Source organism: Papio anubis, chromosome 17, assembly GCF_008728515.1.
Source record: "Papio anubis isolate 15944 chromosome 17, Panubis1.0, whole genome shotgun sequence".
NCBI classification, from domain to species: Eukaryota; Metazoa; Chordata; class Mammalia; order Primates; family Cercopithecidae; genus Papio; species Papio anubis.
Window position 1 is genome coordinate 15,364,469 of NC_044992.1, and position 14,673 is coordinate 15,379,141.

General features: G+C 44.0%; 1 pseudogene; it reads right to left on the minus strand.

Moving 5' to 3' along the window:
- Nucleotides 1-2,024: 2,024 nt before the first annotated feature.
- LOC101003016 lies at nucleotides 2,025-3,188 on the minus strand (annotated as a pseudogene).
- Nucleotides 3,189-14,673: the final 11,485 nt, after the last annotated feature.

Below are 14,673 nucleotides of genomic sequence, written 5' to 3' on the forward strand. Positions count from 1 at the left end.
CTCCTCCCCTGCCTCACACAGCCTCGCCAGGAGTCTGCTGAGCACCTTGAAAATGCTTTCAGGGAAAAGATGAAGGTTCAGCTTTCACTGAGCCTGGCTGTAATATTCATCTACACTGGTCACCTTTGTGTTAAAGAGTGCGGTATCTTGGCGGCGAATCTCGAGTGGCGATGACGGGGTTAGCTGTGAGATAACGGTATTATGTTTCAATTTCTATGTGCACATTATGTATATGTGCATCTACGTCAGTTCTATGGCTGCACTCAGGTGGATATGTGCACACTGGACTGTGGGTCTCTGTGTGAGGATGTAACATTTGCATACATGTGAGGATGCATATCTATGTATAAATGTTCTCATGTTTTGCATGTTTAGTGTGTATCTAAAGGCCACATAAGCATGTGTGTTCTATGTCTGTGTGTATGCTCGTTGCTCTCCATGCATCTGTGGTTTTATATGTAACTGGCCGAGCCGCATTTCATACGGTGGAATGACGAATGTATGTCCTTTTGTGAGATTTCTCTTCCTATTCGTCTTAAATCTCTTTCACCAGCTAAATGTGTGTTCCCCATCTCTGTGCCTCCTCTATTCATTCTCTCCCCAAATGAGCTTCTAAGCACCAGTCTCCCTCTGCCATCAAACTGGCTGCTTTCGCTGCACAGTTCTCTCTCTCGTCTCCGTGACTTGCTTCCTGCCTTTCACCTCAAGCTTCCTCTGCCTGCTTTTTGTCACAGTCTCATTGTTTGATGACTTGAAGCAGGCCATCCGTGCCAGCCCTCCCTTCCTAATTTCTACCCTTTGTGCCTTGTTATAGCTCCTTGCTGACCTTCTGTAGTAATCATATTCTTTGCGCAATTTCTCTTGACCTTTATGTTTCAGCCAGTTTGTTAGGAGATAGTAAGTGGCGCATTGAAGAGCTAAGAGCTACTCTTGGTGTTTACCTTTTTTATGTCCTAGCTCTGAGCTGGGGGTGCGGGGTTTCACGGAAGGAGCTGTGACATCTAGAACGCTTTAACCAGGAACTCTCCGCCTGTTGTTGACAAACTGTCAGCTTTTTCACTACAAACTGACCAAGGCTGTAGCCTGCCGTTTTCAGGGCTACTCGTCCTACTGCCCAGCCAAGCTTCCTACCGCCTCAGCCCAATGGGTTGTTAAGAGAGAGAGAGAGAGACAGAGAGAGGTCACTTCCTCATTTTTGTGTCACAATTGCCCTTTGTTTTAGCAGGTGTGTGAACTCATGCGTTTTTCTATAATTAAACTATGAATCATGCACAAAGGACTACTCTTCTTAAAGAAAAAATTCCCATCCAGAGGGGACCAGCAACACTTAATAGAAGATTATACTTCCTGCAGGGCATATGGTCTGGGAGACCTTGATTCTGTAAAGCAAATGTTATTATCCTCCTACCCATGGTTAATTTTAATTTCCAAGTGTGATATTTTGAGGGCTCTTGGTAGGAATAAGTTCATGAAGGCGGGACTCGAAGTGAATGGAATTGGTGTTTCTATCAAAGGGACTGCAGAGGCTCTCATCCTTTTCACGCGGGTGGACATGGGGCATGCATGTCTTAAACCAGGAAGCCAGCCCCTCTGCAGACATGGAATTCAAGCCGACCATTTGACCTGGATTTTGCCATCTCCAGAACTGTGAGAAATCAATTTTCTATGCTACCTAGTCTATGGCATTCTGTTTTGACACTCAGATTAGCTAAAGTGCCAGCATGTCAACTTGCACACATAATTCTTGGAAACTCTGATGCCAAATCCTTGATGGCAAAAGGTGATTGATCTGCCAGAGACATGAGCCTACATCATTCCCTCTTTCCACAATAAAACAGAAAGTCAAAACAGGCAAGAGTAAGTCAAGGTCTTCTAAAAGCCATACCTGAAAGGTTTCCAATAGCAGTTGACTCCATGGTAATTCAATCACACAAACAACCACAACAAAAGACACAACTACCAAAGATTTTCAGGATCACCTCAAAAACACAATCTAACATTAGGGAGTTCAAAAAGGTGCGAAGTTTCGGAAAAAAAAGTTTATTGATATACCATTTCATCAACTTGTAATTCTAACACTATTAATAAATGCTAGGGCAGGTGGTGGCACGGAGAGCCTGGGGCACAAGTGCTGTCTTTAAAAGCTTTGCTTGCTGTACCCTTTGGAGCTGCTTCCTGGTCCCCTCACTCCCTGCCCGCCTGTTAGGAGCCCGTCCTGGGCAGCCCATCAGGGGCAAACAGCCTGGATGCCCAGTTGCAGACAGACATCCATGCCTGGAGGAGGAGGCCACCTCTGGGTGCAGGAGGAGCTACTGGAACTCTTCTAACCACCCTTCTTTTAATGCCCTCAAGCACCTCCTGCACACAGATGGACCCCACCAGCAGCAGTAGAATAAACAGGCCCTGCAGCAGCAGGACTGCAGCTCTAGTGAATGAGACAAGCCTCTCTCCGGCAGGGTAGAGGAGCCCAGGCTCAAAACCCTGGTCTTTGCCTCCATGTTTGCTACCTGCCCAGGACTAGGGGCAGCATGGGAGCTGCTGGCTGGGACTGTGCTGGTTACCCCCTCCCTCCGACTTCTCTCTACAGCCACGTTTTCAGTTGCAGGGCTAAGGCCAGTGGCTACAGTAGGTGCCATAATTTCAGGCAGCTCCTCGTTGGACTGGTCCTTGGCTGGAGCTCCCTCCAGCTCCAGCACTGTCTCTGGAGGGGGCTCTTCCCATGCTGACTCTGGCTCAACAGCTGGTGCTGGAAGTGCTGGTATTTCTGTATGTGGAACAGGAGCTGAAAAAGGAGAAAGCGTCCCCAGCCGCAGTCACTTTCCACTGGAATTTCCAAACACAGAAACAACCTCACTGAATTTAAAGGAGTTCCAGCCCCTAAACACCGCCCCCACAAAGTCTTCCAGACTGCAGGCCACCTCACCATGTGCCTGTGCCTCCATGGGCTCCCGAATCTCCTCCTGGACAAGGACAATGTGCAGATGCAGCCCCAGTGGGATCTCTGGTGTGGCCTGGCCTGCTAGGGCCTGCCCTGCGCTGCCCTGTAGTACCTGGTCGTGCCTTCTTACAAAGGGCCACAGGCGTCTAGGGTGAGGGATGAGCCTTCTTCAGCATCGTCGGAAAAGGCTCTCACTCCCTCCATTCCTGAAGCAGCAGCCTCTTGAAGTGGGGAAGCAACACGAGAACATATTGTTCTCTTGAGTGTATTCTACCAAGTGAGCTGGTTACGGTGCTGACTCTAGGATATGGGCACCTGGTTACCAGAGTTCTAAGTTCTGTTCGGGTCTGTCATTAAGGAAATGAGGTCACTTAAGGTTCCGTCCCCTCAGCCCCTTCCTTCCATACGACCTTCTTAGGACTCCACTGGGCTGCTGACTGCTCACCCTCCCCCCAGGACACCTCCTTATGTAGACACCATTATGTCCACCCAGGGCCTGCTTGGACACCTGTGCCTGATGTTCACCGGGGGCCGGATGTCCTCCTCAGGCCTGATGTCCACAGAAGGCCTGATGTCTGCCTTGGGCCTATGTTCCTCTTGGGGCCTTGTGTTCACCTGGGGACTGTATCCAGCTAGGGCGTGATGGCCTACTGGGTCTTGTTGTTCACCTAAGGTCTTGTGTCCACCTGGGGTCTGGTGATCACCTGGGACTTGGGTATCAACCTGGGGCCTGGGTGTCTACTTAAGGCCAGATGTGTGCCTAAGGCCTGAGTTTTCACCTGGGCCTGATGTTCTCCTGTGGACTGGCTGTGTACCTTGGGTCTAATGTCCACTTGGAGCCTACATGTCTACTTACGGCATGGTGTCTACCTGCAGCCTGATGTCCACATGAATCTAGTGTTCAAATGGGCCTGCTGTCCACCTAGGGCCTTGGTGTCCATCTGGGGCCTGGTTGTCAACTTGGGGCCTGATGTACACCTTGAGTCCAGAGTCCACCTGGGGCCTGATGTCTGCCTGCAGGACTGGCGTCCTCCTGAGGGAGGTGGGAGGATCTCTGGAGCTCAAGAGGTGGAGACCACAGTGAGCCGTGATTGTGCCACTGCCCTCCAGTCTGGGTGAAAGAGCGAGACCCTGTCTCAAACAGATCAACAAAAAAACACACAAATTATATAGCTATACAAAAATACTTTCTTTCCTTTTAACCTTATTCTATGAGCTTTTTTCATTATTTCACTTTTAAAAGGTTTTCGTTAAAAACCAAGACACAAGCACACACTTTCGCCTAAGCCTAAGCAGGGTCAGGATCATCATTTCACTGTCCTCTACCTCCACATCTTGTCCCACTGGAAGGTCTTCAGGGGCAGTAACAGGCATGGAGCTGTCATCTCCTTGATAATAATGCCTTCTTCTGGAAACTTTCTGAAGGACCTGCCCAAGGCTGCTTCACAGTTAACTTAAAAACAAAGTAGTAAGCATATACTCTAAAATAACAAGAAAAAAACCAGGATATTAAATACATAAAATATTAACATCAGCATCTATTATTTTCATCAAGCATTATGCACTGTACATAATTGTACACACCCACATCACCACAAACATGTAAACTCTGTGGTGTCCAATAAATCTGCCTTTCTTTACCTACAACTGTCTTGGTAAATTCTTTTACTTCGCATCCCACAGTTCCAGAGAGTCACTGCTCCCCTATGACACTGAGTAAGGAGGATGTATAGCTGACACCATCGAAAATGTTCCCTGAGGCCTAGCTCAGGCCACAGATTATGGTGAAGCTGCCAACTTCCACACTGTAAGCCTACAGGGGGCATCTATTGGTCAGGCACTTGCAGAGGCCCCAGGGTATACCCCAGCACACTGGAGGCGCCTCCCCACACCCACAGCCCCAGGCATGTATAGGGGATCCACATTCCTGCACACAAACACCAGGTAATGCATGAGGGGAAGGGAGGCTACCTTGAGACTAAGCACTGCCTCACTACCTAAAAGCATTCTGTCATCATGAGGGCGAACCAGAGATTGACTCGACTGGCTGTTTAGTCCATCACTTTGGCCCTTGAGTTACTAACATTGATGGAACTGTTCAAAGTTACTAACTTTGGGTTTTCTGCCCACGTAACTGCCGGAAGCTAAGATGGGAACATCAGTGTCAGTCAAATAAAGCAACATGCGTTAACTTAGGGACCGCTACACAAGCTCACCAGTACATCCTTCTGGTGCCACTAGGATGCCACTTACTCTTCTACATAAGACAAAAGATTTTTAAAGTAGAATATGAATTATTGCTTTTTATGGAGAAGCCATTATTACATTTTATAATTGCCCTGCTTTTTCCAAGTATGACATATAAACAGTTAAATCGATTCAAGATCATTAAATCATATGAAGTAATTTTTATATACATTATCTGCTGAGTTGAATATTACATAAATCTTCTCCAACCCATTGGTAGTCTTACAAAGACAGAGGCATATTTTTTGAATTTCTGAGCTTGATATCAAACAATATAAAGGCTGTTAAGAATGCTGAGATGGATTTGCTTAATATATGTCAAACCGGCCTGCCTTCACAGGAAGGGCATATAGCCGCTGCACTTGCACCAGACAATTTATTTGTGTGTCCGTGGACAAGAAGTAAAGAAAAACAATGAATAACTTCCAAAGCAGTGAACACATTGCAGCTGAGCTCTGCAATTCTTAGTAGAAACCATGAAAAGGGAATGAAAACACTTAGAGCAATTGCAGGCTAGAAACTGGGATTCACAGGAGGTTAACGGAGCACATTATGTTAAGTGAAATGAGCCAGGCACAAAAAGACAACTATCACATGATCTGACTTATGTGGAATGTAAACAATGGAACTCCCAGAAGCAGAGAGTAGAATGGAGGTTACCAGGGGCTGGGAGGCAGGGGTTTGGGGAGACAGTGAAAGCATTCAAAATTGTAGTTAGACAGAAGGAGTAAGTTTAAGGGATGCATTGCACAACATGGTGACTGAAGTTAATGTATTGTATTCTTGAAAATCAAGAAGTATTCTCACCAAAAAAATAAGTATGCGTATGTTCCTGAGTGCAATGTAATCATTCCACAATCTGCTTATTTCTAAACATGTTTTACACAACATATATACAATTTTATTTGCCATTTTAAAAAACTAATGAATTGTAAAAAGAATTAAGTACTGGAAAACTGGTCACAGTTTAGTTCAACTCTCTTTGTAAAATTAATGGTTCCTTTCTTAACCAACCCATTGGTCTATATTAGTTAATGAAATGAAACTTGGTTTATACTCTAAATCTGAACACAAAATTGTAGTCGTCTTCTATGTATTAACTGATCTGAAAGTAACAGCAGAATCAGAATGAAAACCATCTGAAAAGAAAGTTTTCCCAAGTGAAATGTTTTATTGGACTTCGATTTATCTCTTTTACTTAGAAATAAAATGAATACTTACTATTTTAATAGACCCAATTGCTTCAGGCTATAAACTTGATCACACAATTTCAATTCAATTTTTATAGCCTGAGAGATATGCTTTTGAAAATATTCTTGGCTGGATGCGATGACACACGCCTATAATCCCAGCACTCTGGGTGTCTGAGGCAGGCGGATCACGAGGTCAGGAGACCATCCTGGCTAACACGGTGAAACTCTGTATCTACTAAGAAAATACAAAAAATTAGCCAGGAGTGGTGGCGTGTGCCTGTGGTCCCACCCACTGGGGAGGCTGAGGCAGGAGAAAGGCATGAACCCGGGAGGCAGAGCTTGCAGTGAGCCGAGATCGTGCCACTGCACTCCAGCCTGGGTGACAGAACGAGACTCCGTCTCAAAAAAAAAAAAAAAAAAAAAAGGAAAATATTCCTGGTCGAGTGTGGTGGCTCAGCACCTATAATCCCGGCAACTCAGGAGGCTGAGGGATGAGAATCCCTTGAACCCAGGAAGTGGAGGTTGCAGTGAGCCGAGATCATGCCACTGCACTCCAGCCTATGCAACAGAGGGAGACTCTGCCTAAAAAAAAAAAGAAATCATTCTTGAATAAAAACAAACACCTTTAATTCTATGCTACTGTCCTTTATATATTAACTTGGAGAAAAAAAATTTATACAATGAAATTTATTATTCTCCTTTTGATTAACATGTTTCCCTTTCTATTATGCAGTTTACTTCTTAATCAATCTCCATAATCAACTGCAATTTTTTTTTTTTTTTGAGATGGAGTCGCACTCTTGTTGCCAGGCTTGAGTGCAATGGCATAATCTCAGCTCACTGCAAGCTCTGCCTCCTGAGTTCAAGCTACTCTCCTGTCTCAGCCTCCCCAGTAGCTAGGATTACAGGCATGCGTCACCACGCCTGGCTAATTTTGTATTTTTAGTAGAGACGGGGTTTCTCCGTGTTGGTCAGGCTGGTCTCGAACTCTTGACCTCAGGTGATCCGCCCGTCTTGGCTTCCCAAAGTGCTGAGATTACAGGTGTGAGCCACCGTGCCCAGCCATATTAATTTATAGATGTTAAATTTAAAGCAATTGTGTTTTAAGATACCCTTTTGTCAGTTTCACTTACTGATGGCAACTTTCTACTTTGAGTAACATGATTCATCTCTGCTGTCAGGGGTCGGGGTTGCTGAGCCAGGAAGGTGTGTGTGTGTGTCTGTGTTTGTTTTGTTTACTGACTGCATCTGTCCTACTGGCTAGGAGAAGAACACACACCGACATCTGTCCTGGCAGTGAAGGAGCAGCCCCTCTGGGCACAGAGAGAAACCATCACTGCACCCAGACTGCACCTACTCTAGTAGTTGAACAAGTCTGAGAGCTTGCACACTAGTGAGATGATCAGTTCCTCACTCTGCCTCACAGTAAGCGACAAGGCTGTGACTATCAGCTGGAACAGAGAGTACACAGCTCAACAGCAGGTTTTTAAAAAGAGCAGAGTCTTCTTTCCTTCCATGTTAAAAACAATCATAACGTGGTTCAGGTGACCACCAAGGACTGGGTTACATCCCACTATTCTCTGAAACTCAATACTGTCTTTGAATTTTTTGAATCTCATAACCTTTTCTATCTAAATGTGTACTGTTACCTCTCATGGCTAAAAAGTTGCAGGGGAGCAGTCTCTTTCTTTCATTTGTGTTTCCAATTCTTCCGTTTCCTATACTATGACACTGTTTTAAACAAAATTTAAAAATCTCCAGTCAGGCTGCACTTCCCTCTGTTAACGCATTGTTTTAGTGCACTAAAATTCACAGCATTTCCTGTTTGAAAAATAAGAAGTCACAATTTTATTAATCATCATCTGTTTGAAAGCTGTGCTAGTTTTAGTAGTTACTGTGTTTCTCAACATATTTTTAAATGCCCATTCATGTCTTCTCTAACATTTCCTGGGTTTGTGCTTATTATACACAGGGGTAAAAGAAATGACCAGGAGAATCAATGTACAAATGGCTGAAAAACAATAAAATCCCAGCGGTCGCTTAGGACAAAACAGACCTGGCTGAGTCTCAAGTACCAAAAGCAGGAATCATAAACATGCCACAGGGGATTTGCTCTAAATGATATTTAAATATTTAAAAAATGTACAATTTATATAAGAACAAAAGAAAAGAATTAACTATTTTTTGAGGCAGGGTCTCACTCTATTGCCCAGGTTGGGAGTGCAGTGATGCACCATGGCTCACTAAGGCCTTGAACTCCTGCGCTCAAGAGAGATCCTCCCACCTCAGCCTCCTGAATAGCTGGGACTGTCCAAATGCACACCTGGAAAGAAGGTGAAACTTACTTATATCAATGTAATTATTTTTGTGAAGAAAAACATAATAGCAGCATTAGGAATGTAATGCCTAAATAGTAAAGTATGTTTTTATGGGAAAATCACCGCAGCCGGAAAAATGTCTGCAGAATATTTAGGTCCTAATGGTAAGAGAAGGGAGCACTGCACATCTCACCTCAATCCACAGGCAAGGCAGGACCCAAGCCACAGCCTCTCCTTTAAATGTATTCATTTGCTAAAAGAAAATGAACAGTTCTTTTCTTCTTCCCATATAATTTCTAAATCTAGTTTTATCATTACATACTTTCTGGCTGGGCACGGTGACTCCTGCCTGTGATCCCAGCATTTTGGGAGGCTGACGTGGGTGGACCTCAAGGTCAGGAATTCGAGACCAGCCTGACCAACATGGTGAAATCCCCTTTCATTAAAAAAAAATACAAAAATAGCCAGGCGTGGTGGCAGGTGCCTGTAATCCCAGCTACTCCGGAGGCTGAGGCAGGAAAATTGCTGGAACCTGAGAGGCAGAGGTTGCAGTGAGCCAAGATCATGCCATTGCACTCCAGCCTGAGTGACAGAGCGCGATTCCAACTCAAAATAATAATAATACTACTAATAATAATTTCCATATTTGAGCCCAGATTAATATATCATTTGTGAAGTTGAATGTCTGCTTTGATTTCAGCTTCCCTGAATTGTTAGAAAAATGTTAAATTTCTTACATTATGCCTGATGGCCAAGAGAGGGAGTTAGTGTGGAAGCATTTTTTGTGGAAGGTCCTGGTGGTCTCACAGGTAGCACTGAGGATGACATATGCATTCAGGCGAGAGCAGTTTCTACCTTGTCTCTCACTGGGAAATTATGAATATGACAAGGAGCTTCTTTCAGCATAGCCAATGCTTCCTGCATTTGCAATATAGGGCCTCTGATCCATGTCATGGGGGAAATACTCTTTCTTTTTCTTTCCTAAAATTGCCTCCAACGTAAGGGATTTGATAGCATTGAATCGTTGCGTTCTGTCTGTGATGAAAGAGAATTCTCTCTCCTTGTATTCTGGTTAACCTATTAAGTGTTCCTACAAGAAGCAAATGTTGAAATGGTAAAATGGTGAGTGGTTTCCACCCACCCCTCCACCAGGGGGACAGGATCTTGCTCTGTTGCCGATGCTGGAGTGTGGTGGCATGATCATAGCTCACTGCAGCCTCAGCCTCCTGAGTAGGTGGGACTACAGGCATGTGCCTCCACACCCAGCTAATTTTTCAAAAACTTTTTGTAGAGATGGGGGTCTCGCTCTGTTGCTTAGGCTGGTCTCGAACTCCTGGCCTCAAGCAATCCTCTCACCTTGGCCTCTCAAAGTGCTGGGATTATAGGCATGAGCCACTATGCCAGGCCAGTAAGCAATTTTGGTAATAGGAGAAGGGGACTCAAAGGAAATTCAAGAAAAATGATAAAAATAAGCCATATAGCATTAGTGCTATCACAAAGGTTAAAGAAACTAACTTCAAACAATAGATGATTTAGACAGGGGAAAACTGTTACAAATACCTCAAATTCCACCCCACCCCACTGTCTATCCCTTTTTCCTCTATCATTATTTATGTTTTAAATATCTATAATTGGTATAATCCACAAACAGACTTATTTTAAACCTCAAAGCTTTTCTTTTTTTTTTTTTTTTGGAGACAGAGTCTCACTCTATCGCCCAGGCTGGAGTGTGGTGGTGCGATCTCAGCTCACTGCAAGCTCTGCCTCCCAGGTTCATGCCATTCTCCTGCCTCTACCTCCCGAGTAGCTGGGACTACAGGCGCCTGCCACCACACTCGGCTAATTTTTTTTTTTTTTTTGTATTTTTAGTAGAGACAGCGTTTCACCGTGTTAGCCAGGATGGTCTCGATCTCCTGACGTCGTGATCCACCCGCCTGGGCCTCCCAAAGTGCTGGGATTACAGGCGTGAGCCACCGTGCCTGGCCAAAGTTTTTCTTATTTCAACAGGAACTTTGTAATGCAAGTAGAAAAATGTATGCTATATGCAGATTCAACATACAACAGTTATTCTTCAAAACCAAGTGACATTGCATAATTTCAATGTTCTGGAGCTTTTATTTTTAATTTTAATTAATTAATTAATTAATTTTTTTTTTTTTGAGACAAGATTTGCTCTTGTTGCCCAGGCTGGAGGGCAATGGTGCAATTTTGGTTCACTGCAGCCTCCGCCTCTTGGGTTCAAGCAATTCTCCAGCCTCAGTCTTTCAGAGTAGCTGGGATTACAGGCACCCACCATGACCCAGTTAATTTGTGTGTGTGTGTGTGTGTATTTTTAGTAGACACAGAGTTTCACCATGTTGGCCAGGCTGGTCTTGAACTCCTGACCTCAGGTGATCCACCTGCCTCGGCCTCCCAAAGTGCTAAGATTATAGGCATGAGCCACTGCACCCAGATATGGGGGAACCTGTCCCCAATATTTCAATGTAGGTTCTTTCTATTTTCCATAAGTGTAAGCAAGTCTGAGAAATAAAGAGAAAGAGTACTAAGAGAGGAATTTTACAGCTGGGCTGCTGGGGGTGACATCACATACCAGTAGGATGGTGATGCCCACCTGACACTCAAAACCAGCAGGTTTTATTAAGGATTTCAAAAGGGGAGGGTGTGTAAAACAGGGAGTAGGTCACAAAGATCACATGCTTCAAAAGGCAAAGGAGAACAAAGATCACATGCTTCTGAGGAAACAGAACCAGGGCAAAATCAGAACTCCTGATAAGGGTCTACGTTCAGCAGTGCACATATTGTCTTGATAAGCATCTTAACAGAAAACAGGATTTGAGAGCAGACAACTGGTCTGACCTCAAATTTACCAGGGCTGGGGTTTCCCAATCTTAGTAAGCCGGAGGGTACTGCAGGAGACCAGGGAGTTTCTCAGTCCTTATCTCAACTGCATAGGACAGACACTCCCAGAGCGGCCATTTGTAGACCTCCCCGCAGGAATGCATTTCTTTTCCTAGGGTCTTAATATTAATGTTCCTTGCTAGGAAAATAATTTAGCAATATCTGTCCTACTTGCACATCCGTTTATAGGCTCTCTGCAAGCCGAAAACTATGACTCTTTTTGCCTGACCCCGCAGGCAGTCAGACCTTATGGTTGTCTTCCCTTGTTCCCTAAAATCGCTGTTATTCTGTTCTTTCTCAAGGTGCACTGATTTCATATTGCTGAAACACACATTTTATAATCAATTTGTACAGTTAACACCACCATCACAGTGGACCTGAGGTGACCTACATCCTCAGTTTACCAAGATAACAGGATTAAGAGATTAAAATAAAGACAAGTATAAGAAATTAGGAAAGTATTATCTGGGAACTGATAAATGTTCATGAAATCTTTACTATTTATGTTCCTCTGCCACGGCTCCAGCCACTGTCTCTGGGCAACAAGAGCAAAACTCTGTCTAAAGAAAAAAAAAAAAAAAAAAAGGAATAAATTAGCCAGGCTTGGTGGCACATGCATATAGTCCCAGCTACTTGGGAGGCTGAGATGGCATGATTGCCACAGCCCAGGAGGTCAAGGCTGCAGTGAGCTGTGATCACACCACCGTCTGTACTCCAACCTGGGCCACAGAGCAAAACTCTGTCTCAAAAAAAAAAAAAAAAAAAGGAAGAAGAAAGAACAGAGTTCAGAATTCAGTTCTCTCTTTCCCCCTTATCTGAGGTCTGCATGCCAAGGGATCCATTTGGTGGGGCTTCAGGTTTCTGAAAAACAACTCAGGGACTTGTGTTAAGATGTTACCATTAGTTTCTATAGGGAACCAAACATCTCACAACTCTAACTACCTTGGCTATTGTTTTAAGCTACTATTACATTCTTGTTTATCAAGTTGCTCATTACTTTTCAGGGTGAGCTAGGTGCCTGGAATCTCCCTTGAAGGAACTCAAGATTTTCCTTTATTTCCAGGCTTGTTGGAGAGTGGGAGGAAGGAGGCCCCTAAGTGGGGTGCCTGCTTTATCTCAGTGATAGCTTTTCTGGTCAGTTTTCAGATCAGGGGATGTAGAACAAAACAATCCACACTCAGCTTTGCGGATGAATTATGAATGGTTTGTACATTAAAACTCCAAAGATCCCAAAGCACCTACCCTATTTTAAAGCATAGTAGCCATTATGATACAAGCCAGTTTTGCAATGTCAAATTCATTTTGAATAGAATGTGGGAAAGGAAGAGTTAGAAAAGCAGAATAGGTTGAACCCAAAATAATCCTCCCTTGTTTTAAATGGAATCAAGTTATCCAATGACTGTGGCTCAAAATCAGCCAAATTAATTAATTTCTCAAATCCTGATAAATAGGTGTCATGACACTGATGTTTGCATGTATGTACAATTTATCCCCTGCTTTCATAGTTTTTTTTTCTTTTTTTGAGATAAGAGTTTCACTCTGATACCCAGGCTGGAGTGCAGGGGTGCAATCTCTGCTCATTGCAACATCTGCCTCCCGGGTTCAAGCGATTTTCCTGCCTTAGCCTTCTGAGTAGCTGGGATTACAGGCACCTGCCACCATCCCTGGCTAATTTTTGCATTTTTAGTAGAGACTGGGTTTCACCATGTGGCCAAGCTGGTCTCAAACTCCTGATCTCAGGTGATCCGTTTGCCTCGGATCCCAAAGTTGCTGAGATTACAGGCCTGAGCCTAATCCCATTGATGGGGTCTCTGCTTCATGTCGTAATCGACTCCCAAGGCCCCACCTCCAAAGACCATCACATAGGGAATTCGATCTTAACACACTAATTTGAGGGGGACAATAAGATTTAGTCTATAGCATCCAGTCACCCTGAGCCATCTGCACTCATAGGAAATCTATAACCTTCTATAAGTATTTGCTGGTCCCCTCTGGGTTTAGGGAAATCTTTAATTTCAGCCTTTGATTCAGCTAGGCCCAGGCTTAAATTCTACATATGCCCACATAACTTGCTCATGGAACAGAGGGAACTTTAGAGGCAACTGACCATTTGGAGTCTTAGGAGAATTGGTGAGAAAGGGCTTCGGATCTGGATGAGGAGAAGTGGAGGGAAGAGAGGATGGACGAAGGTGCAGAAAGAGAGAGAGCAGAATGGGAAAGGGGAAGAGGACATGTGGATATACGGGTCAAGTGGAGGGCAAGGAAGGTAATTTTCCTTGAATTCTAAACTCAGACCACATATCACATCAGAATCACCTGAGGGAGACTTTTTTCAATGCATATTCCTGGGTTCTGGAAAATTTTTTTTTTTTTTTTTGAGACAAAGTCTCGCTCTGTTGCCCAGGCTGGAGTGCAGTGGGACGATCTCGGCTCACTGCAAGCTCTGCCTCCTGGGTTCATGCCGTTCTCCTGCCTCAGCCTCCCCAGGAGCTGGGACTACAGGCGCCTGCCACCACACCCAGCTAATTTTTAATTTTTTTTTATTTTTTAGTAAAGACGGCATTTCACTGGGTTAGCCAGGATGGTCTTGATCTCCTGACCTCGTGATCTGCCCGCTTCGGCCTCCAAAGTGCTGGGATTACAGGCGTGAGCCACCGCGCCCGGCAGAAATTTTGATTTCATAAATCGGGAGTTGTGCCGATTTATCTGTATTTATCATTAAAATTGTGGATAATTCTGATGCAATTAGACAACACAGCAGAGCTTGACAACCACTGCTTTGGGATGTACATCTGGAAGACATTCGATTATATAAAATAATCACAAAACAAAGTGATGGGGAATTGTTTATATAAAAAGTGCTTGGATATAATTCAACTCTTCCTGTATATGTGGTTTGACCACATATTTTGTTTCTGCAATACTAAGATTGGAAATGTGCAGAGTTTTTTTAAAAAAAACAAGTATAAAAAAGGAGTTGAAAAGAAAAGGAAACTGAGAATTATCTGGTAAGAGAAGGGAAAGGAAGCAAAATATTTTGGTACATTATTCTATGGTGTCTGAATTATAAGTCCAAATG